Here is a 21,932-nt window from a genome sequence, read left to right on the forward strand (position 1 = left end):
CCTTTTGGACATGGAGAGCCTGAGCTTGGTGTATATAGAGCCCTGTCCCTGGAAGTTTAATCTCAACAGCCAGAAACCCGTATGGATTTGCACTTCCATATGGAACAGTTTGATAATCACGTTGCCATGGCTACATTTGAGCCTTGCAATAAACGTGTAATTTCACACATTTACATCAAAAGGGACTCCAGGACATGCAGCTCTGTGCAGCAGAGCGAGCTGGTCTCTCTCCATAAACACTTGTTCTGTTTAACACCGCATTATTGTACTCATTGGGGTTTTTGGGGGGTGTGAGCACTATGGGGCAGGTTTGACAGCCCGGAGGTGAAGTTCCTGAGTGCTCTGAGGTCTTGTCTACACTAAGGCTTCCCCAGTGCTGGAGAAGACCCTGCTGAGACCCTGAGACCCTGCTGGGGTCTCAGCTGCCCATTTTCCCCTCAGGTGCCTTCTCCAAGGTTCAATCCTCAGCTTCCTCTGCCTGATGGCTCCTTGTCCCACAGACAGCCTCCCCTATCCTACAGAGAGCCTCTCCTATCCCACAGACAGGTCCTGTCGTGGTTTGTGCCTCCTTCTCTGCCTCCATCCAGAGAAATGAGCAGACAAGGGTTATTTAGAGAGGGGCAGGCAGCAGGGTAGAAGGGAAGAGGCTGCACCCATGGGAGGAGGATGGCAGAGATGCACCCACCGAGCATCAGAGCTGGAGAGGATTTTGCATCCAGACTCTAACACAGCTTTTCCTGACCTGATTTAAACAGATTTTTCAGGAACTCAAAACTTGGACAGTTCTGCCTTCTTTTTTTTTTTATTTCCCCCGTAGCAATGGCAGCTGAAGGGTTGTCAGCACCAAGGCACCGCTGCAGCTGGGCTCTTTCTTGCTCAGAAGCAGAGAGGTGCTGGGAAGCCTCTAGGACTAAAAGAATTGGGCAAAGCAAGCATTTCAACTCACTCTTTAGGATTGCTGTTGGGTTGAGAGGAAATCAGACCTGAGACAAGTGCCCGAAATTGCAAATTTCTATGTGACGAGCTGGACAAGTAAAATATCTTGTATATTAAAAATGTGTACGTATAAAAGTATAAGATTTATTTATTTATTTATTTTCAGTTGTTTATACAATTGGAAAAGTTAAGCAAGCCTAATTATTGAGGTTATTGGTTTTAATGAGTCATCACCTTGCTGTTATTATTCCTGGTTTCTGTTGCCATAGGACAAGAAGCTGCAGCTGGGCTAAGCTGTGCTGCGCAATGACTCCTGGTGTTTGCCGTTCCAGGATTGAGACATCGGAGAATGGATGGGCTCAGGCAAACGGGATCACGGGGAAAGAACGTCATGTTTGTCAGTGTGGTGGGTGCGGATGTTAGGGAGCAAAGATGGGCTTCTGCCAGGGGCTGGAAGGGCTATCCTGGGGTTATTTATGGAAGACAAAAAGGAGAGGTTAGGAGAAACGTCTGTTCTAGGGTGGAAAAGTTCTGTTGGAAGGGACCTACAAAGATCAAGTCCAACTGCCTGGCCACTTCAGGGCTAACCAGGAGTTAGAGGACATTATTGAGGGCATTGTCCAAATGCTTCTTAACACTGAAGCCATGGGTCATCAACCACCTTGCAGGAAGGATCCTGGATGGGTAAGAGCGAAGCACTATCAGGGCACATGGAAAGTAGCTTGGTAACAGAGGAAGGAGGAGATATGCAAGAGATTTACTTGCAGGGCTGGAGAAAGTTCACAAGGTTTAATGCCAGCCAAAATGCACGGACCATGGAAAGAGAGGTGGGAAGTGGAGCTGGCATCCAGGAGCTGCGTTGGTGTGGCAGATAACATGTCGTATTGTTCGCTGTGTTGTGAGAAGGTTTAGGGAGAAGGCTTAGGAGGAAGGGGATATCCACAACTTTTTTAGCCAGGCTGACCTTTAAATATTAATTAGGCACCCATGGGAAGATGCAGGAGAGGCTAAGATGGTATGTAGGGCAGAAGGAATCAGAAGGTTTGGTCAGGAATAGAAAGATGCTCTTAGCAGCAGAGAGAGGTGGCTGAATTTGCTCATGTGGATGAGTGATCCCTGGGAAGAGAATCAAACACAGAGGCCTGTGCGACCCCATCAGAAGCTAGAGGAGGGAATAAAGGAAACATGAAAAAGAAATAAAGAGGGAGGAGGAGAACAGGGCAGAGTGAGTCACGGAAGCTGTGGGAAGACAAAATTTCAGCCGCAAAGCAGGCCTGAATCCACGACGATTGCGCTGGATGGGCCTTTCCTTTTGGAGAACCAAGATGAACCAGCAGGAGGACCTGGGGTCTCACCAGATGACAATGTGTTTGTGTGCGTCACCGTGCGTGCTGGTTCCAGCCTGCCCTCAGCTCTGGCCGCCCCACCAGCCTGCAGGACCATGCTAACCCACAGCGTTTCATTGACTGGTTTCAATTGATTGGTTGTGTAGAAACAACACAAGCAAAGATCCCGCTCTCTCGGCTGGTGCAGAGGGTGTTGGGTTTGCTGCAGCAAGTTGATCTTTTGCAGCTGATCCTGAATTTTCATCTCTCTCTCCAGGATTGTGAACAAAAATCTTTTCTGAGACAGACAGCTGGCCTCATAAACAAAAGGCAGGGTTTGCTGGAAGAACAGGATATTGCACTCATTTTCTTTCCCTCTCAAAGGTGCATCTACTAAAAATGCCACAAGAATGAGCACACAGAAGGCACACACGGCCATGAGTTGCCCTGTGAATGTGAAAGCCATCATCAAGCCGTTGTTTCCTCCAGCACAGTCCCTCCTGTCAGCCCAAGAAGCGTGGCCAAGTCTCCCTCCTTGCGCTCTGCCAACCCCTGCGCCTCAGTGTCTAAAGCCTGGGAGCCGAGGGAAACCTCAGAGCAAAGGATAAAGCTTGCCTCTCCTTTTCACAGCTGCCAAAATACTGCCTTTCCTGCTCATTTATCCATTTCCAAACACTTCCCAAAGCTTGAATGCTGGACTCCACCAAGGCATGGAGAGAGATAACTAAGGACTTGGCCATGGATGACCTTCGCTTCATTCCCTTATGCATCTATGCCTCTTAGGAATTAACTATCCCAGCCAAAAGCAGTACAAGGATCAAGGAGAAGGAAGGAGACGGTGAGCCGCAGCTAAATCCTGTCCTTGGATGTCTCCTCAGCTGGTGAGGAACGAGCTTTGTGCCCAAATGAACCCGAGAGGCGCCGTGGCCGTGCGCCCTGTGCGTGAGGCACCTCACATCCAAGCAGGACGTGGTGGCCTCTTCCCAAGTGCCCGAGCCACCACACGCTCCGGCCATGCTCCAGGGACCCGGGGGACAGCGGCAGGGCTGCTGCCAAGGCACCGAGCTCCCCTCGGGCCAACTGGAGGATGACAAAAACTGCAGGCCGTGAATGCCGTCTGGAGCGAATGACCTGGATGTGTCTGCCCGGCCTTTGCACAAAGAGCCGATGTGGCCCCGGCTCCCTTGCTCGCAGGCCTTTGTGCCGCCGAGTCCCGGCGCAACGTGTGGAGAGCCACAGCTCCCGCCCGCTCGCAGAAGAGGCCACTGTTCTCCTTGGGTCCGCGAACCCGCCCGCACAATGGACGTGTCAAAATGGCTGCCAAGGCCGTCAGCACCGAGAGCCTCCCCGCTGTGGCTGCCAAAGCTTCCTGAGGGCAGGCGGCTCTGCAGCCCAGTGCCGCTTTCTGAAGAGGAAAATTCAGAGATTTGGGATGTCTAGATTGTCTAGTTGAGAACTGAGGAGAATATTACCAGTTAATGATGTTTCTTCACTCCTCAGGCCACTTAGCTTTCGGGCATAAGCATGCTAATCCCCGCTTGTGCAGCACTGCTCCTGTTTTTTTTTTTTTTTTTCAGGTTGCTAAATCAAATTTAACCTGCATTTTTCTTAGTGTGTTGATCGTTGTTTTCTCTGTGACTGTCTGTGAGGTAACTGTGATCTGAAACTCCCTCTCCTCCCCATCAAAGCACACTGAATCCTCTGGCAGGATCCTCTGCATCCTCTACATGGCCCCCCGGCCCACAAACTAGCTCAGCCTCTTCTCCAAACGAGTGTTTATTTGCTCTGTGTTCATTAACACAGGACTCAAACGCAGGAGTCCCCAGCTCACAATGTGGTCGTGATCCCAGCCAGAAGCTTGTCCTGTGCCTAATGATTAGCTACTCATGTCGAATACCCCAAAATAGATCTAAAAGAACATATAAAGGATGTTGCTCAGCCTGCCTCCAGCATCGCACGGGGACGAGGATCAGTCTGCCTTTGCATCACTACAGGGTTTACTTCTCTCCCTCATAAAACTGCACCATGAAGCAGAGGTTTCCCTAGGCATTTCTGAGCACTGTGTGGTGTGTTACATTACAAATAAAGGAAAATATTCCGTTTCTTCTCACATTTTTGTTTGATTGGGGCTCAAAATTTGTTTATTTGCGAAATATTAAAGGCAAATATTCATCATGGCCAAACAAACTGAAGATCAAATTTGGATAAGAAAACTGGGGAAAACAAATTTTGTATATCCCATGCCTTTTTATCTGGGGGAGGGTTGGGGTTTTACAATTAATGGACTTTTCAAAATGATCTAATTTGGTCAAAGAAGAACTATAATACTGTTTTTGTTTGTTTGTTAGTTTGTTTTTACTGAATGAGACAACATGGGGGAAATTTTCACTAGATTCTCATGAATTAATGCAATTTTTTCTCCTGATTTTCAAGTCAGCCCAATGTACAGGGTACCAAGAGGCAGACAGGCAGGGCAGACAGTGCTTCTTTGGCCTCTCTCTCCCTCCTGCATGCAGAAATGAGGGACCTGATGGGATTTCAAGTTTGGATCAATGAGAAGTGTCTGCCAAGGAGCAGAGCAGCTCCCCTAGAAATAACCCTGCAGCTCTCCCATGTGGGATGGGAGAGTCTGACCATTTCATTCCCTTAGTTAGGAATAAATATTGCATGTCCAACACTCATAGCTAATCATGAAGTACGGTGATACATCATACATGATTTGATAGATATTTGGGATCCTATATTTGGGGTCAACTCAGCAGGGGCAAACTATCCTCTTTTACCCATTAAGGCGTATATCCTGGCTCGTCTTTGCATCCTGTGGGCAAGTGGAGACTGTGTGGGCCAGTTCATGTGGCCAAAGTTGATAAATGAGGTCAAATAAGGCCTTAAAAACTTATTTTTTTCACAGTAGATAAAACTCAGAGTAAGCACAGCCTACACTGGGCCAGTTGGGAAGTATGTGGGACTTAAGGTATACCCACAACCCTAAAGACACTGTCCTTGTTCCCTCCGTGGCTCTTTGACAACCAAAAATTTAGCTAATTAAGCAAAATATCCCAGACAGTAATAGCCAATGCTAGTGTTGAGGGAGCCTGAGCATCAACACTGCTTCTGCAGTGCATGTGAACCTGGAAGAGTCAACGTGCCCGTCCCAGGAGGGCTGTTCCCGTGACGAGAAGAGGAAGGATGATACCTTAATAGACCCGCATGTACGTGCCAAAATGAAAGCCCGAGGCTTTTGTGGAAAGCTGGGATCATGTCTTGGCTTGCCTTGATGGGCAACCTCTTCTAGGTGGCCCTGCTTGAGCAGGGAGGGGTTGGACTAGGTGGGCCCAGAGGTCCCTTCCCACCTCAACCGGTCTGGGATCCTGTGACTTCAGCAGAACTACACACATCAAGTAGGGGCAGGGAAACCTGGCTGGATTTTGGTCCCCGAGCACCCCGAGGACGCCTCGCTCAGGGTGTCTCAGCCAGGACAGAGACACCAGGTGATACGTGGGAGCCCTCCCAGCCCTTACACAATTAGAAAAGAAAACAACCTGGCACAAGGTGGTAAATGCTCCCATGTGGCGTTCAAGGAAAACCTCTTTGCGTGGGATGTACTGGAAAAGTTGCTCAAGAATGGGGCATTCTCAGAAAAAAAAAACACGATCTGGCTGCTGTTCAGGTCAGTGTTTTCGTGCATGCGTGCAGCTGCTAGCAAGGTGTTTGTTTTGTGTGTGTTATAATTCCTATTGCTCTGGGATGTTGGAAATGTTTGCCCTCACCTTGGTCCCTTGGGGGTCTGGATCCATCTCAGACCAGCTTGCGGATGACTTCAGGGCAGGCAGAGGCACTCTGTGGGTACCAGTCCAGGAAAGCTGCTCATCCAGGAGGAGTTTGTTTGTGGTGCTTGGTCACTTTCAGCACCCGGAATAAATCACAGTGGGAAGGTGGGTGGACGGCAGGGCTAAAACACTACGCCCAATTCCGTGGCAGAATATGTGGAGGTTGCCAATCCCTGCCAAGCAAAGCAGTGGCTGTGCTTCAGAGGTGGATGAAGATTTTCCTGGTCATCCGGATCATTAATCACAGAGTCCCAGAGCAGTTGGGGTGGGAAGGGACCTCTGGGGCCATCTGACCCAGCCCCTGCTCAAGCAGGGCCACCTCCAGCAGGGTGCCCAGGACCATGTCCTGGTGGCTTTTGAAGATCTCCAAGAAGGAAACCCCACAACCTTTCTGGGCGAAGACACCAGGAAGGTCTCCTGGCAGTCGGAGAGCTGCAGGCCTTCCCTCGTGTGCCAGTCTTGCCGTACTTCCTCCGTCCCTCCAGCCTTTCTGACAATGACAACATTGTTCTGAGCTCAGTTCCTGTAATCTTAAGGACAAGAAACATCGGGGCCATCGCTACCAGAGCCTGCAGCACTCAACCCCTACGGTTTCACAGGGCGAGGTTTAATAGGCACATTTTAAGATGGTTGCTCGGTATAAAGGACCCTTTGTCCTCGGCTGCGTTAAATAAAAAAATACAGACCGTAAATTTAGTGCAAAAAAAAAACTATGTCGTGAAAGGCAATGAAGTAGCAATCCAGGACAGGCTGCTACTTCTGTGGAGGAAGTGCCCTTACGCAGCTGAATATTTTGGTGATGATCAGTCCTGAAGCAGCCACTGGGATTTTAGGGTGGATTGAAGGTCTGCAGGATGAAGCTTGAGCTTTAAGCTCCTTGCCTGCTGCTCTCAGACACCAGTCTTCACAGCGACTGTGCTCTCCCCTCTGTAAGGAAAGCTACAGCAGGGGTTGCCATGCGAAATTTAATGGAGAAGAAGGGAAGGAGCAAAGGTCCCTTTCCTTGCAAAAGCACAAAATGAGTGTGTGTTCCCGTCCCTCCCCATGTCCCCTCCGTCCCCAGAAGCACTGCCAGCACACACAAATGCCACCCAAGGGGCTGTGCCTCTGCCCCGTCCTTCCCACCTCCTTCTTGCTCAGCTCTGCCCATGGCACCAGCTCCCTGCTCTCGGGCTCCTTTCCATGCCGGCTCCCCTGGGAACCACTGCAGTTTACTTCTACCCCCTGCTCCCTGGAGCTCACACCAAAAAACTAATTCTGGAGGACTCATTTCCCCAACTTTCATCCCCAAAAACAGGGAACAGAGATGTGAACCAGGGAAGGCAGAGAGGAGGTGGGACCCGTGGCTGGAGCTCGTAATGACCACGCAGGATCGATCCCTCCATCAGGGGAATCAATCCTCATCCATCAGTAGCAGCAACGGGCCTCTGACACCAGCTTTTCAGAAATAGGCTCCGGTTATAGCTATGAAATTCCCAAGGCTATAAGCACTGAAAGCACCAGAAATAACCATCACGTTAAACCCGGGTGGGTTTCTCCTGCTAAAAGCACGGCCCTGCATCGTACCCGACATCACAGCTAGAGCAAAACCATTGTATTTGACCGCCTGCAGAGTAAGCTGGGGGGACGGGGAGCATTTCTCACCTCCTCCCCCCCAAACGCAGACATGCACCCACGCACAAGAAGCTCCCCAGCGACTGAGCTTTTTCCTCCGGCAGCAGTTTTGCTTGCACAAGCAGCATTTCTGCAGAGGCCTGGCACTCAGCCGCCAGTCCAAAGAGCTGCTTTCGGTCGTGCCCATCACCGTGGTGTCTGGGCTTTGCAAAATGGGCCTTATCTTTAAAAAGCATATAGATATATTTTTTTCTAGGACGAGATCAAACCGATCTGTGCTCCCCTGTCTTGAGGTGATCGTGCCATTTCCGAACAGCAGCCCAGTCTGGTAATTCTGCATCTTCAACCAGCCTCCCAGGCTGCATCATTTAACCGCCAGCAAACATCCTCACCCCAAATTAACCCCGCGAAAAGACCTGCAGCAGCAGCCACAGAATTGCTCTTCTCCTTCCAAGTGCTTTACCGAGGGGACGTTTCCTGCGGCAGCCAGCTCTGCAATATCCTTTATTTTTAGTCTGGGAGCCGCTGCGCTATCTTTACTCTCAGATGCCACCTTTAATCTCACGCGCTGCCTTCAGCAGCACCCAGCGGATGCGGCGAGCCTGCAGCGTGCCCTTTTCCCCCACCCTCTCCGGGGGCAAACCACGATGTTTTTCATCAGTCACCCCGCCGCCGAGAGCTGCATCCCCCCCTTGGAGCCTCGCATGCAAACTTCCACCGGCACTCACATGGGTGGCAGCGCGGATCCCTTTGGACGGCTTAGCTGCGGATCATTTTTAACCCCGGAGCTGCCTGCGGGACGCCGAGGCATCCAGAAGCCGACATGTCAACGCCACGGCGGCGTCGGGAGGAGACACACCGACGAAGCAGACCCGCCGAGCAGCCCACGCGTCGGTGCAAATGCTTCCCTGCTGCACGGGCAGGCAGCCGGTGCCTGTGCTGCTACTGCTCCTGGCTTTCTGCAGCCCTGCCGGATTCAGTGTTGCTAGCTAGCGGTTTTGTGTCGACATTTAAAATAGCATCAGGAGCGTTCCCCGTTGATTTCCGTGCCTGCATGCAGCACGCTTTTAAAGCATTTGCTTGCTCCCCGGGAGATGGGGGGGAAGCCTGCAGACGTTTTCTCGCCCAGCTAGCGGCAAATCCCGACCCGAGCTAATCTGTGCGATGGCTGAAAGCAGAGGATGCTCGCAGTGCGTGGAGCTGATTTGCTGACTTACCCTTCATCTCTCTCCAGAAGGCCAGGTGAAGAAGCCAAGCTCTCGCTCCAGAAGGAAACCACAAGAAGCCCGGCAGCAGCCACTGCAGAGCTTGCTCAGAAGTTCGCTCCCTCTGTCACAGCGTGTGCAGCTTGCCAGGTAGAGCCTGGCTGAGAACACGGCGTGCTTTTCCCCAGATGAGTGAGATCAGCACATATTCAGGAAAGAGAAAAAATAAAAAAATAAAAAATCCTCCTAATGTATGTGATGGTTTATGACCCAGAGGTAAAGTGTTAGTCTACAAGTTCCTCTGCTTTAGGACTCTGGATTTTCTGGGGTGGATTTCACGGTGAGGGTGGAAGTTTCTCTTCTCCCTGTTAAAAAAGCAAGGAAATGGTGTACCCGCAGCGCAGACAAGAGCCCTGTCCTCAGCAGCGTGAGATGGAGGACACGGGAAGGGTGTCCCTTGTCCCTTATAAGCTGTGGAGATACCTTTGCAACCTGCACGCTGACACTTTTGGCTCAAACCCCTTCCTTGCTGTTATGGGCACCACATGGCTGGAGCAGGGACTGAACCTTTTGGTGTCAGGAAGTCAAATGGGGTCGCCTACAGCTGGGGTGTCTGTCCTTGTGCTGGGGGATCCTGTACTCATCAGTACAGGGGGACCAAGGCAGGCTTAATGTTGGCCTTAGCTGATGGTTGGGAACCTGCAGGGCATTTTCTTTTACCCTCACCTGGGTGAAAAGCAGATGCATTGGAGGAAGAAGGTTAATTGTTCACTCAGGATCAGGCCCCGAGTCTTGTGGGGTTGGGAACCAGGCAGAGCCAGAGGCACCTGACTGCTTGTGGGATGCCCATAGCTTGGTGAACCTGAACCCTGCCCTCCCTGAGAAGACAGAAAATGTGGGAGAAAAGCCCAGTCAAGGTCAGGCTTTGAAAGAACCCTGGGCTAGGGACATGGTCTTATGGGCCCTGTGACCCCTTGACGTCCCGGCGGGCCCTATAGGGGCAGTGCCACGCAGGTCCCATGGGGACAAAATGGTGGCTCTGCCTTCAACCCAGGAGGCAGCCGTGGGCATGTTCGCCTGCAAGACTGAACCTAACCTACCTCAGATAGGTGCTCGGGTTAATTAGTCAATACACGTTAAGTGCTGCAAAGATTTAAGGCCCTGCTTAATCGTTAGGTAATTCAATCATCATTGGTGGCTGCGTGGGTTGCCCGAGGCGGAGCGGGTGAGTCAGCTGGGCTCTGGCAGGTGAGAGGTGTGGAGGGAGGGAGAGCTCTTTCCAAGGCTGGGTGACAGCACCACGGGGACGGCAGCAATTAATGAGGCTGTTGGGACTGGGGGCTTTTAAAGGACCTAAAAGTTGAGTTCTCCACGGGTGGGAAGGGGAAGAGTGGCTGGAAAGCTGTACAGGGGAAAAGGATTTGGGGGTGCTGATCAATGCTTGCCTGAACGTGAGCCCACAGTGTGTCCAGGTGGCCAAGAAGGCCACTGACGTCCTGGCTTGTATCAGGAATAGTGCGGCCAGCAGGGCCAGGGAGGTGATCGTCCCCTTGTACTTTGCTCTGGTGAGGCCGCACCTCGAGTGCTGTGTTCGGCTTTGGGCCCCTCACTACAAGAAGGACATCGAGGCCCTGGAGCGTGTCCAGAGCAGGTCTACGAAGCCGGTGAAGGGCCTGGAGCACAAGTCCTGTGAGGAGCAGCTGAGGGAACTGGGGGTGTTTAGTCTGGAGAAGAGAAGGCTCAGGGGAGACCTTATTGTTCTCTGCAACTACCTGAAAGGAAGGTGTGGGGAGCTGGGGGTCGGCCTCTTCTTGCAGATAGTGATAGGACTAGAGGGAATGGCCTCAAGTTGTGCCAGGGGAGGTTCAGGTTGGAAATGAGGAGACATTTCTTCTCGGAAGGAGCAGTCAGGCATTGGGAGGGGTTGCCCAGGGAAGTGGTGGAGTCACTGTCCCTGGGGGTGTTCAAGGAAAGGTTGGACGTGGTGCTTAGGGACATGGTTTAGTGGGTGACATTGGTGGTAGGGGGGTGGTTGGACCAGATGATCTTGGAGGTCTTTTCCAACCTTAATGATCCTATTCTGTGATTCTATTAAATCCTATTAGGAAGAGCTTAAAAGGCCACCAGGACTCTGCTGGGCTCTTCAGGCTTGTTATGGCCAAGGCACTGCAGAAGGTCTGGGTTTGGGGCTGAGCCGAAATGCTTTAGGGGATGTGTGACTGTGTCAGGTCAAACCGGGAGGACTGACATGCCAGGGACTGGCCTGTCCAACCTGCGAGGCCTGGCCCTGTGTCACAACTTGGACGAGGCACCAAGCTGCTGACCCGCTCGTGTCCTCCAGATAAGTTCTCTGCAGTGATACAAACCAAGAGGCCCAGGGCTCCCAGTGGGGACATCACTGTGGTAGAGTCCATCCACCAACCCGAGACATCTGTTCTCCTGCCACCACACACCACGTCCCATCGCTCTCAGACACATGGTCTGATTTTTGGGTGGTCCTGTGCAGACCCAGGAGTCGCAGTCAATGATCCTTGTGGGTCCCTTCTAACCCAGGACATTCTAATAAACTTCTAACTAAGTTTTTCTCCATCTTCCTGAGAATAAGTCACTCTCCTGAAGGTGAAATTCTCTGACATTAAGACTTCAAACCCAGGTTAACCCCACTGTGGAGGTGACTTCCAGCCATCTCCCATCACGGTTAGGGAATGCCCCTCCAGCGAGGGGAGTTGGGGGCTCCTTGGTACTGTGCCCCATCCATGGACACCTTCCCAGGGCTTTTCATGAGCCTGGATCTGGGAAGGACCGGTGTGTGCCTGGCTGGAAGAAAACCTCTGAGCTCTGCCTGGTGAAAAAATCCCACTTTGGGAACTGGGGAGCGGGCTGGAGCAGCCCTGTGGTGTTGCGACAGAGCTGCTTGCCTGAGCTGAACCTCACAGACGGGGCCGTGATGGTTGCATGGGGCTCCCGGGGGTGGGACGTGAGCTCTGGAAGGACACACAGCCAAACACGAGCCTCAGGAAGGGCCAGCGGAGATGTGTCCCCGTCCTGCTCGCCCTTACCAGCAGTGTGAGCATCCCCTGTGGGCTCCTGCACCACTAATTTGACCCTTTCCCTGCAGCTCTCATCCCGGAGCAGCTCTGTAAGAAAAAAACAGCCCGGATGCGGTGCCTGGCTCTCAGCTGAGACCTTCCCAGGTTTTGGAGAAGTCAGCGTCGCCAGCAGGCAGCCCAGTGGCCCAGCACCAGCTGCGGGGCTTGGCGCCTGTTCGCAAGGCACCCCCTGACCTCAGCCATCGCCCACGTCCTTGCAGCCGGCTTTAATCCTTTTTTAATTAAACGCGGAGGGGTGTGATGGTATCAGGAGGGTGGGAGGGGGGTGGCCCGGGGTGTTTTGGGTTCGGTGTGTGTGCCAGCCAGCTGGGTTTGTTATGAGCCTGTCAGATCTCACACGCTAGCTTTCCCTCTCTCGCTCCTCTCGAGATAGCCCAGGCGTTGCGTGGCTCATCCCTGCAGCTTTCCCACCGCTTTGGGATCCTGCCGTGTCCCACCTGGCAGCAGCTGCCCTACCTTGGATGCCCAAGAAACCGGCAGCTGAAAGGCGAGGTGGCTTCTCTGACAGCACCGAGCGCCGGGGAGGAGGTCTGGCTTAAAGCAGAAAACAGCGTGAGATAACCAGAGCAGCGAGGACACGGCCATGGGGATGCGCGGGAAGGAAATTGGGGTTAGGGCTTTGTCTGAGGTCATGCCAAAGGCTGTCAGTGCTGTTAGTGCTGGCATTACCAGGACCACTGAAATTGTGTGTGCTAGAGACGTGATGTTGAGCTGTAATAAAAATATATCCAGCTGTTAGCATCCACAGCTGACCTGGATGCGGTCAGTGCAAAGAGGTGCCAAGGGGTGAACGAGGCTCCAGCCACGCTGTGAAAACCTGACCACGTCCAGCCAGCTGGAGCAGAGGCTGGATATGTTCAAAAACCTCCTGTTTTTAACCAGCGGAGGCTGCGAACCACTGCAGGCAGCCACCTGGGGTAGCTGGTGGACAGGAGGTTCCCCGTTGCTGGAAATCGCTGAACTCAAAGCAGCAAAATTACTGCTCAAAGGCAAGCTGTGGGCTTGGCGGAGATGGTCAGCGCTGAGTTCTGCAAGAGGGCAGATTGCTTAGCTCTGGATGCCCCGTGTGCCTTAAGCCCCACAGCTCTGAGAAACAGCAGCTGGTCATGGGGCCTCCTTGCCAGAGTCATCTGAGAAACCTTGTGGCTTTATTAAATGGAGAGCTGGGAGCTCTGCTTACAAAATCCCAGAGCCACAGACTGGTTGGGGTGGGAAGGGACCTCTGGGGCCACCTGGTCCAGCCCCTGCTCAAGCAGGGCCACCTCTGTTTGGTCTTTGGGAAGCCAATGTTTAATCCTAATCAGCCCAGAGATTTTCCTCCTACCATGGCAACTGCTCCCGTGCTTGTTAGCAAACCCTGGCCGGGCACCTTGGTCCGTTGCAAAAATGCTTTTCCTCTTCAAAGCAGAAGCCTGATTTACTGCCTCAGTTGGCTGCGCTGCAAGGCCTGGTGAATGGACTTGGTTTATGTCTGAACGTCACGAAGCACTTTGTTCCTCTGCGGGTGGCTGAGTGCTGGCACAGGCTGCCCAGAGGGGTTGTGGAGTCTCCTCCTTGGAGACCTTCAAAAGCCACCAAGACGTGGTCCTGGGCACCCTGCTGGAGGTGGCCCTGCTTGAGCAGGGCCTGGACCAGATGGCCCCAGAGGTCCCTTCCCACCCCAAGCAGTTTGGGATTTGTGATCCTGCGGGTTGCAATACCCAGAGGCTGGGCTTCGCGCACAAGAGATGGATGTCTTGACCTGCTCCATAAATTTGCCTCAACATCTCGTACTGTTGTCCTCCATCGAAGCTGGGAAGCTTGGCAAAAGCAAGAGAGGCAAAAGCCTCAGCAGAGACTCTTGGATGGATGGTCAAGCCAGCAGGTATCTCCGGGGAAGGGTTTTAGGATGCTTTCAAAGTGTGGGTCTCCTCAGCTGCTGAGATTCCTGCCTCTTCTGGCTCTCCTATTTTTGGTTATTTTAAAGGATAAGGTTTAAAAAAAAAACACACATGGGTCAAGGCTTCATGAATTTCCCTCCCAGGACTACAGGAATGCCTCACTGAGGGGGCTTTTGCTGGTGGGTTGCTTTTTTTCTGCCTGTCCTGAGGTTGGCATCAACCCAAATGCCCTTCTTACGCTGGAAGCAAGTGCATTCATTCCCCTGCCTTTTTCCCAGGTGTGTTGCTGTCCCTGAAGCAATGCTGCTGCTTTCATATCCCTCTCCAAACCCTCTGCTCTTGGGGTGCTCCTGCCCTGGGCTGACACACAGCAGAGCCTCAGAGAGCCATCACAGCCCCAATCCAGGGGCTCAGCACTTGGCATCAGCTCATCCTGCTGGGAGCAATGCAGAGTTTTGCATTTTTTTTTCCCAGATTTTTGGCGTTGGGTTCTGTGGGACCACAGAGCTGATTCAGAGCTAACCTGCCTCTCTTTCCCGGGGACGAATCCATTGCGATGTGATGGCAGCAAAGAGAGAGAGAAGCGGGGCCAGAGCAGGGGCACATAAAATGGGATTTCTTCCTTTGTTCCATGAGTAATAATTCAGCAGACTCCTGCCCTCATGGAGGTGCAGGAGGGACCGGCTTGGTTCCACTTGGTCTGTCCAGCGCTTCCTACCAGCCCCACACAGCGTGTGGCCACAAAGCAGGAGGGATAGGAGGACACAGACTCGGTAGGAAAGCAAGGGGTGAGAAAGAAGAAGGGTTTTTTAAGAGCCCTGATGTTTCCCATGAGAAGGTTCCTGCTGTGCTGGGCGGGAGAAACTCTGCTCTGGGACCTTGGTCTGCAAGGGCCACCAGAGGGGAGGAGGTAAAGGCAAGCAGAGGGATACTGGCAGGGCTTGAAAACATCATCAGAGAGAATGACATTTGCTCAGCGAGAAGGAAGAGCTGGCAGGGGACCTTTCCCCTCTCCTCGCATCTGTCCAGCGCTGAGCAAACATCAACTAATCTTCCTGACACTTCTGTAAGACAGGGAAGCGTTACGGTGCCGTAACGATAAGTGCGGTGGAAACCACAGCTGCAGTGACGCATGCTGCATAAAACCACCTCGCAGGCAAACCCTCGGCCTCCAAATCTGCCAGCGCAGCCCATCAGGAGCAGGGCTGAGACTCGTTTCCCACAGCAGGTTGGGGGCAGACCTCAGGGCAGCCCAGGCGTCCTGTCTCACAACCTCCTGCTCTCGCTTCTGGTCTACGAGGAGCTCTATCAGCCAGGGGAATAACATGCCAATGGAGCCTGGAGGGGTGAGAGTGTGATTAAAAGCTCAATTAGGCTCCTGCTTTGGAACATTTTTTAAAAAATCATGTTTTCTTAGTGATTTGAAAGCACCCTTTCATCTCCAAGCCGGCAGGAGGTGTCTGTTGTTCATTTCTCCTAGGTTTGCTCCTAATCAGTTTTGCTCATGGGGCAAAAGATGAGGCCCTGGCACAGGCTGCCCAGAGAAGCTGTGGATGCCCCATCCCTGGAGGTGCTCAAGGCCAGGCTGGATGGGGCTTTGGGCAACCTGGGCTGGTGGGAGGTGTCCCTGCCCATGGCAGGGGTTGGAGTAAAATGATATTTAAGGTCCCTTCCAACCCAAACCATCCTGTGACTCTCTAATTCTACATGGGAGGCAATTTATCAGACAGAACAGAGTGGACATACGAATCTAAATGGAGAGTGGCATGTTAGTTCGCATCAGCAAATACTTAAAGCTTTGCTGTTCAAGATGCAACAGCTTGTTCTTGCTGCTCCTGCAGGGAGACACTTGCTAAGTAACGAGAGGTATCCATAGGCTCATTCTCAGATGAGATTTCCAAAGACATGGTACGGGGAGGGAGAGCAGAACTGTCAGGGTCTTCTGAGATGGCTTTGATTCAACCGTTACTGAATTTGATGGCAGTTGGTGTTCTCCTGCACGTCCGTTGCAGAGCCAGCAGGTTGAGGGAAGTGATGATCCTCCTCTATGTGGAGCACTGTGGTCAGTTTTGGGTCCCCCAGTAAAAGAGGGAACAACAAACTGTTTTAAGTCCAGTGGAGACATCCATAGGATGAGGGGGAATGGGCTAAAGTTGCGCCAGGGGAGGTTTAGGTTGGATATTAGGAAGAACTTCTTTACCGAAAGGGTTGTTAGGCATTGGAATGGGCTGCCCAGGGAAGTGGTTGAGTCACCATCCCTGGAGGTCTTTAAGAGACGTTTAGATGTTGAGCTTAGTGATATGGTTTAGTGGAGGACTTGTTAGTGTTAGGTCAGAGGTTGGACTCGGTGATCTTGGAGGTCTCTTCCAACCTGGATGATTCTGTGATTCTGTGATTCTGTGTGACAGCACAAGACGTATGGGGAGAGGCTGAGGCAGATGGGTTTGACCAGCCTGGAAAAGCCAATGCTCAGGGGCATGCACTTGCTGTCTTCTACTATTTAAGAGGAGGCTGTAGAAAAGGCAGTCAGTTTCTTCTCCAATGTGCACAGTGAAAGGATGAGGCGACAAACAGAAGCTGCAGCTGTAGGAAATGATGTTGTGTCAATACAGTAATGCACAGCGCGAGACCTTGTAGTAGGGAAGGTGGTTTAACTTTAAACCAAACCCCAAAACTAAACTGGTGTCACTCATTGCATTCTCACCTTCACATCCACGAGCACCAAGAGATGTGTGCCCACCAGTTTGGCACTGGTGTCCAAGCTGCCTGTCCAGGATTCTCTGTGGAGAACAAGGAGATGCCATCTACTGAGTCTTGCTCATGTCTCCTGGCTTCCTCCTAGGTGGGTGACAATTTGCTGGCTTCATATACTTTTTTTTTTTTGTCCCCTGGAGGAGCTGCTGGGTCTCTCCACCCTGTCCTGTGGCAGTGAGTCACCAGGATTTACTCACTGCTCTGTCTCCCAGCCCAGCTGTCCTGAGACAGTGCACGTAGATCTGCTGGGACCTTGCTGCCTTGCGCCCCTAGGTGCCATCAGCACGTGCCATTTGTGTAGCCCTTCCCCCGCCATTTCTTATGTCTGGTGCAGCCACACAAAACACCCCTGTGCTATCTCCACCCCTGGAGATACTCAAAATTCACCCAGCAGGCTCCTGGCCTAACTCTGATGACCCTTCTTGGAGCAGGAGATTGAGCTGGAGATGGCCAGACCTAACTTATTCTGTAGGGAAGAGAAGGACAGAAGGAGATCTTTGTTATGACAAGGAGGGGAGAGGGAAGAGAAGGGGAAACAGTGACTCCAGTGTCCTTCACTAACCTTGCTGATAGACTTCGACTCATCATCTGCTGATTTACATGGCACCACTAACTGCTGGCTGCAGGACAAACCAAGCACTTTCCATTTTTAGGGATCAAAAGGCGATGGCTAGCACACATACCCTGCCTCCCTCCTCTGCCTCCTTTGGAGAATTTCAGAGCCCAACATGGAGACAGATCTGTATCCTATATTTTTTTGCCAGCACCGGAGGCACAAGAGGACGTGCAGCTTGCCCAGCTCTGCAGTGACTCACTGGCAGAAGCCAGACTCCTGTCTGCCAGCCGTCTTCATCTCCATCTCCTCTGACAGTCCTCTGCCAGACCACAGACGTGGTGCTCTCCAGGTCCCTTTGCTGTGCACAACCTCAGTGTGTCCCTGAGCAGGCTTAGCCCTGGCTGCTGGTGGGCTGAGATGGTCCCCAGACAGGAATATCCTCCATCCATCTCCACAACCCGAAGTGTGTTGGAGGGTGAACATCCCCCAGCTTTTCTACAGGCTGGTCCTCTGTATTACGGAAGGGACAGAGGGACAGTGACCCCGTGGCACTTTGCTCAAGCCCTTAGATCCCAAACACCTCGCTGTATTTGCCCGCCCGTTTTCACAGCACGCCTAGGACAACCTCTCCTTGTGCTTCTGCAAGCCCCGGGGTTGTTGCTGGTGGGGTGAAAACTGTTGGGCAGGAGGGGAGGAACAGACAGGCACAGTGACTGCATAAGGGGATTTCCTAGCCACATAGGAAACCTGGCTGAAAAAGAACCCAAGCAAAAAAAAAAAAAAAACCACCTCTTTTTGCAATCAGCTTCCTCAAAAAGCTTGGGGATCTGGTAGCTGGTCAGGAAGGAGCCTGCCCCAGCTCAGCCCCACAGCTTTCCTCAGCCACCCTCCCAGCTGAGTCTTGGGTTGGCAGCAATGATTTATCCCCCACCTGCCTCAGAAAGTTTTCGTAATCACCCAGCTGCTGAATAACCCTCTTGTCTGAATTCCCCTGAAGGCCCAAAAAGAGCCTCTGCTTATCTAACGCTCATTTGACCGGATAATTTGAAGGCAGTTTTCAAGTGCTCTGGAAGTGACCTGCTCTAAGGCAGTTCAGCTTTTCAATCCCCTTGGCAGTAACATCAGCAGTTTTCCTTGATTTTTTTTCTTCCTCCTGGTGCAGGCTCTGACAATTCTACCGTCCCAGCATGATGCTCACCCTGCTGAGCCTCAGAAGGATGCAGAGGTGCCCGCTTCCCACCGTAACCCGTGTGCTACCTTCCTCTGGCCCACAGAAACTCAATCGCAGGGGATCATTTGCAAAGACTAATTGATCTTAAGAGCCTTTTTACCTTTTTAACTCTCATTCTAGAGTATTTGGAAGTGGCTTCCTAGAACAGGTTTGTCCTCCGAGTACTCTATGAGTGGTTGCTTCCCAACCTTTCTCTTCTTTGAGCTCTGCTCTTTAACCCCGCCGCTGTTTCCTGGTTGCTCTCTCCCATTGGGAAGACAAGCTGCAGAGATCCTAGAGGCAGACCACGACAGGTTTTTAGTTCCAGCACTAATGCTTTCCAGTAAAATCTTTGTTTTATCCCACCAACCTCATGCTTGGCTTTAAAACATGCTTTTGATGAGTCTATTGACTGCACAACTGCCCGTGTGAACGTATGTCAAAAAATTAATCAGACAATTGCCCGGTGTTCACTCTCCTCCTCTCAGTGTGTTTTTCCTGAAAATACAAAGTTTAAACTGAAACGACTGAGTCACCTTTTCAGAACTTTTCATGGTCAGATCCAGAAATACCTAATGCATGTCACAGGCAATAGCTAAGGATGTTGATTTCAGTTTGCTGGAGATTCAAAGCTAATAACGTTTTGCCTTCTCTTACATGCTTTTCTCCCTTTGCTCATTCAGGCCTTTGAATCCTTCACCTGTTTCAACCAGGTCAGACGAAGGGCTGAAGACCTTAGGTATCAAAACTCCTGCCGATTTTGCAAATACCAGTTACTGGATGGAGGAAAGGTCTCTTTTGGTGTCTCCAATACTGGAAATACAGCGCTATGATTGCACTACATTCTCCCCAGAGAAGTCTCTCAAAATCTCCAAACCCATCCTTTAAAAACCTCCAGTCTCTAAAAAAATAGGCTTCATAGCTCCACTTCTCCAAGGACAGCTTGTCCACTGCAGTGAAGGATTTGAAGAGTTCGCCAGATCCTCTGCCAATGCTTCCTGGTCTTGTAGTTCCCCTCTCTGGAAGCTCTGGATAGGATGAACTGCTACAGCACCAAAACTGCCAGTGCAGGAGGATGGCTTCGTGCCTGGGTGAGAGGAGGGTGGACCACAGCAGTATCCTCCTTGGTATGTCTCCATGCTGCTTATATCAACTCCTTTTTGTCGCCCATGAGAAGCAGGTGCAGCTTCAGAGGGGGGAATTTATTTACTGGCCAAATTGAGCTTGGGTGGTTGGCAGTGGTGGGAGGTTCCATCCTTTTAGCCTTGAAACTTAAGGGGTCTGCATGGAAAGCAATGAATAGCAGTGAAGGAAAACATGGGACTGTCAGATCACTACTGGATCAGCCTGAATGTAACGTGGGATCTTTTCAGAAATAAAGGTCTGAACGAAATCCATCTGGTTTCATACCTTTGCTCTGTATGGGAGATGGTCCCTATAGGAAGCCTCAGGCAGGCACTCCCTGTCTACCTCCTGCCTCTCTGTCGCTGTCCCATTTCTTCCTCCCTCCTCCTCCTCCTCGTGCTCGCCTCCCTTCCCTTTCCAGCTCCCGACACTGCCCCGGGCTGTCTCAGACTGACCTTACCATCGTGGCCTCCTTCTCTTTGCTTCCCACTTGCCTTCACCCAGTCATCGCGTTATCTTTTGCTCTCTCAGAGGAACGCTGCCAAAAACGTCCCTTCTGTGCTGTTCGCTTGCCAGGGCTGAGCAGGAAAATATTGTTTCCTGCAATTTCGTTAGCAGCAGTCAGGAAGGTCTCTCCTGCTGAGAGAAGGCACTTCAGTGAATTACATCCCTCGCTCGGCTGCCTTAGGGGAGGCTGCGTGTGGTAAATCCAGTCCTGGAGTACAGGCTGGGAGAAGAACTGGTGGAGAGCAGCCCAGCAGGGAAGGACTTGGGGGTTTTGGTGGGTGAAAGGCTCTACATGAGCCAGCAGTGTGTGCTTGCAGCCCAGAAGGCCAACTGCATCACCAGAGGGGTGGGCAGCAGGGGAGGGAGGTGATTGTCCCCCTCTGCTCTGTCCTTGTGAGGCCCCACCTGGAGCCCTGTGTCCAGGTCTGGGGCCCCCAGCACAAGAAAGTCATGGATCTGTTAGAGCAGGTCCAAAGGAGTGCTACAAAGACGATCAGAGGGCTGGAGCACCTCTCCTGTGGAGACAGGCTGAGGGAGCTGGGGAAGTTCGGCCTACGGAAGAGAAGGCTCCAGGGAGATCTCACTGTGGCCTTCCAGTACCAAAAGGGGGCTTATAAAAATAATGGAGAGGGACTCTCTACTTGGGTAGATATAATAGGACAAGGGGGAATGGTCTTAAACTAAAAGAGGATAGATTTATATTAGAGGTTAGGAAGCAATTCTTCACTCAGAGGGTGGTGAGGCCCTGGCACAGGCTGCCCAGAGAAGCTGTGGATGCCCCATCCCTGGAGGTGCTCAAGGCCAGGCTGGATGGGGCTTTGGGCAACCTGGGCTGGTGGGAGGTGTCCCTGCCCATGGCAGGGGGTTGGAGTAGAATGATCTTTAAGGTCCCTTCCAACCCAAGCCATCCTATGATTCTCTGAGTCCTTTTGTCCCTTATTTTCCCCATCCAGGTGCACCACGATGAGGCAGTAAGAACTGAGATGTGAAGCCCTTCCCAAACCCAGATGGGCATCCTCAGGGCTCCTGCACAATTTGGCCTTATCTTTCCCAAGGACAGTCCTAGCCCGTGTCACCAGCTCAAGAGGAAAATCCGGTGAGGGCACGGCTTTCCTGTAAGGCAGAAAGCTGAGTTAGAGCCAGGCTTTCCCCGGAACTCTTGTTATCAACACAGCAGAGAACTTTTAGCAGGCTAATTAGCGTATCTGGTGATTTTATACCTGGATATGGCTCTTCAGGGCAAGTATATGGCTGTAAATGACATTTGTCCTGAGACAGCTGCTTATCTGTATCTGGAGATTGTGCTAATGGTGTCCGTTGCTGTGTCTGTTTGCAGAATAAATGCAGAGAAATGACAGGGCTGTGGCAGGTTGTGGCAGATTCACCCATGAAAGTCGAGAGAAACAGGAATGACTGGGACATCTCATCCTAGGTGGTGTCTCCCCATGGATGGTGTGGGGTCTAGATGAAAAGCTGAAGTGCAGATGCCCATTACTGTCTGCACTCACCTTAAGATTTAAGCACTAATTGCCCTAATTTATGCATCTGGAGACTTAGGAGAAACTAGAAACTAAGGGACTCTGGCAGAGAGAGGGGCAGGACGTGTTCCTAAGGGAGCTCGGCTGAGCGGGACAGTGAGTAGTGAATCTGTAGAAAATTTTTAGTTCCTCAAAGGTTCAACAAAGAACCTGTGAGGTTTCTTTGGCTGTTCTGCATCCACAGGTCTTCTTTGAGTTGTTGAGTCTTTCTGTGCCCCTTTGCATCTACAATTCTTGTCTTTTACAGAGAAGGATGGAACATGTGCAAGTCTGTAAGCACCGAGCCTTGCAAGATGGGGATTCAAGGGGTCTTGGTGCAGCCAGACGCATTCTCCTAGTGCT

At 51.8% G+C, this 21,932-nt stretch overlaps 1 protein-coding gene and 2 long non-coding RNA genes across 3 annotated transcripts in view; 1 reads left to right on the forward strand and 2 right to left on the reverse strand.

Annotated features, from left to right (window-relative positions):
• The window catches only part of SLC45A4 (solute carrier family 45 member 4), an 82,188-nt gene extending 73,016 nt beyond the window's left edge, over positions 1-9,172 (reverse strand). Inside the window, exon 1 of the mRNA XM_040547378.1 lies at positions 8,434-9,172. The gene's annotated coding sequence lies outside the window, so the exon portion shown is untranslated. The remainder of the gene's footprint in view (positions 1-8,433) is intronic.
• On the forward strand, positions 4,698-9,119 carry LOC121065002. The gene is made up of 2 exons (XR_005816856.1): positions 4,698-5,931; positions 7,962-9,119. It is a non-coding gene; the product is annotated as an uncharacterized LOC121065002 (long non-coding RNA).
• An 8,199-nt stretch (positions 9,173-17,371) lies between the features above and the next one.
• Positions 17,372-20,411, reverse strand: LOC121065003. Its single transcript, XR_005816857.1, has 3 exons — positions 20,001-20,411; positions 18,542-18,714; positions 17,372-17,720 (listed from the first exon to the last, which is right to left on the reverse strand). It is a non-coding gene; the product is annotated as an uncharacterized LOC121065003 (long non-coding RNA).
• Between the last annotated feature and the right edge of the window lie 1,521 nt (positions 20,412-21,932).

Source organism: Cygnus olor, chromosome 2, assembly GCF_009769625.2.
Source record: "Cygnus olor isolate bCygOlo1 chromosome 2, bCygOlo1.pri.v2, whole genome shotgun sequence".
In the NCBI taxonomy this organism is placed as follows: Eukaryota; Metazoa; Chordata; class Aves; order Anseriformes; family Anatidae; genus Cygnus; species Cygnus olor.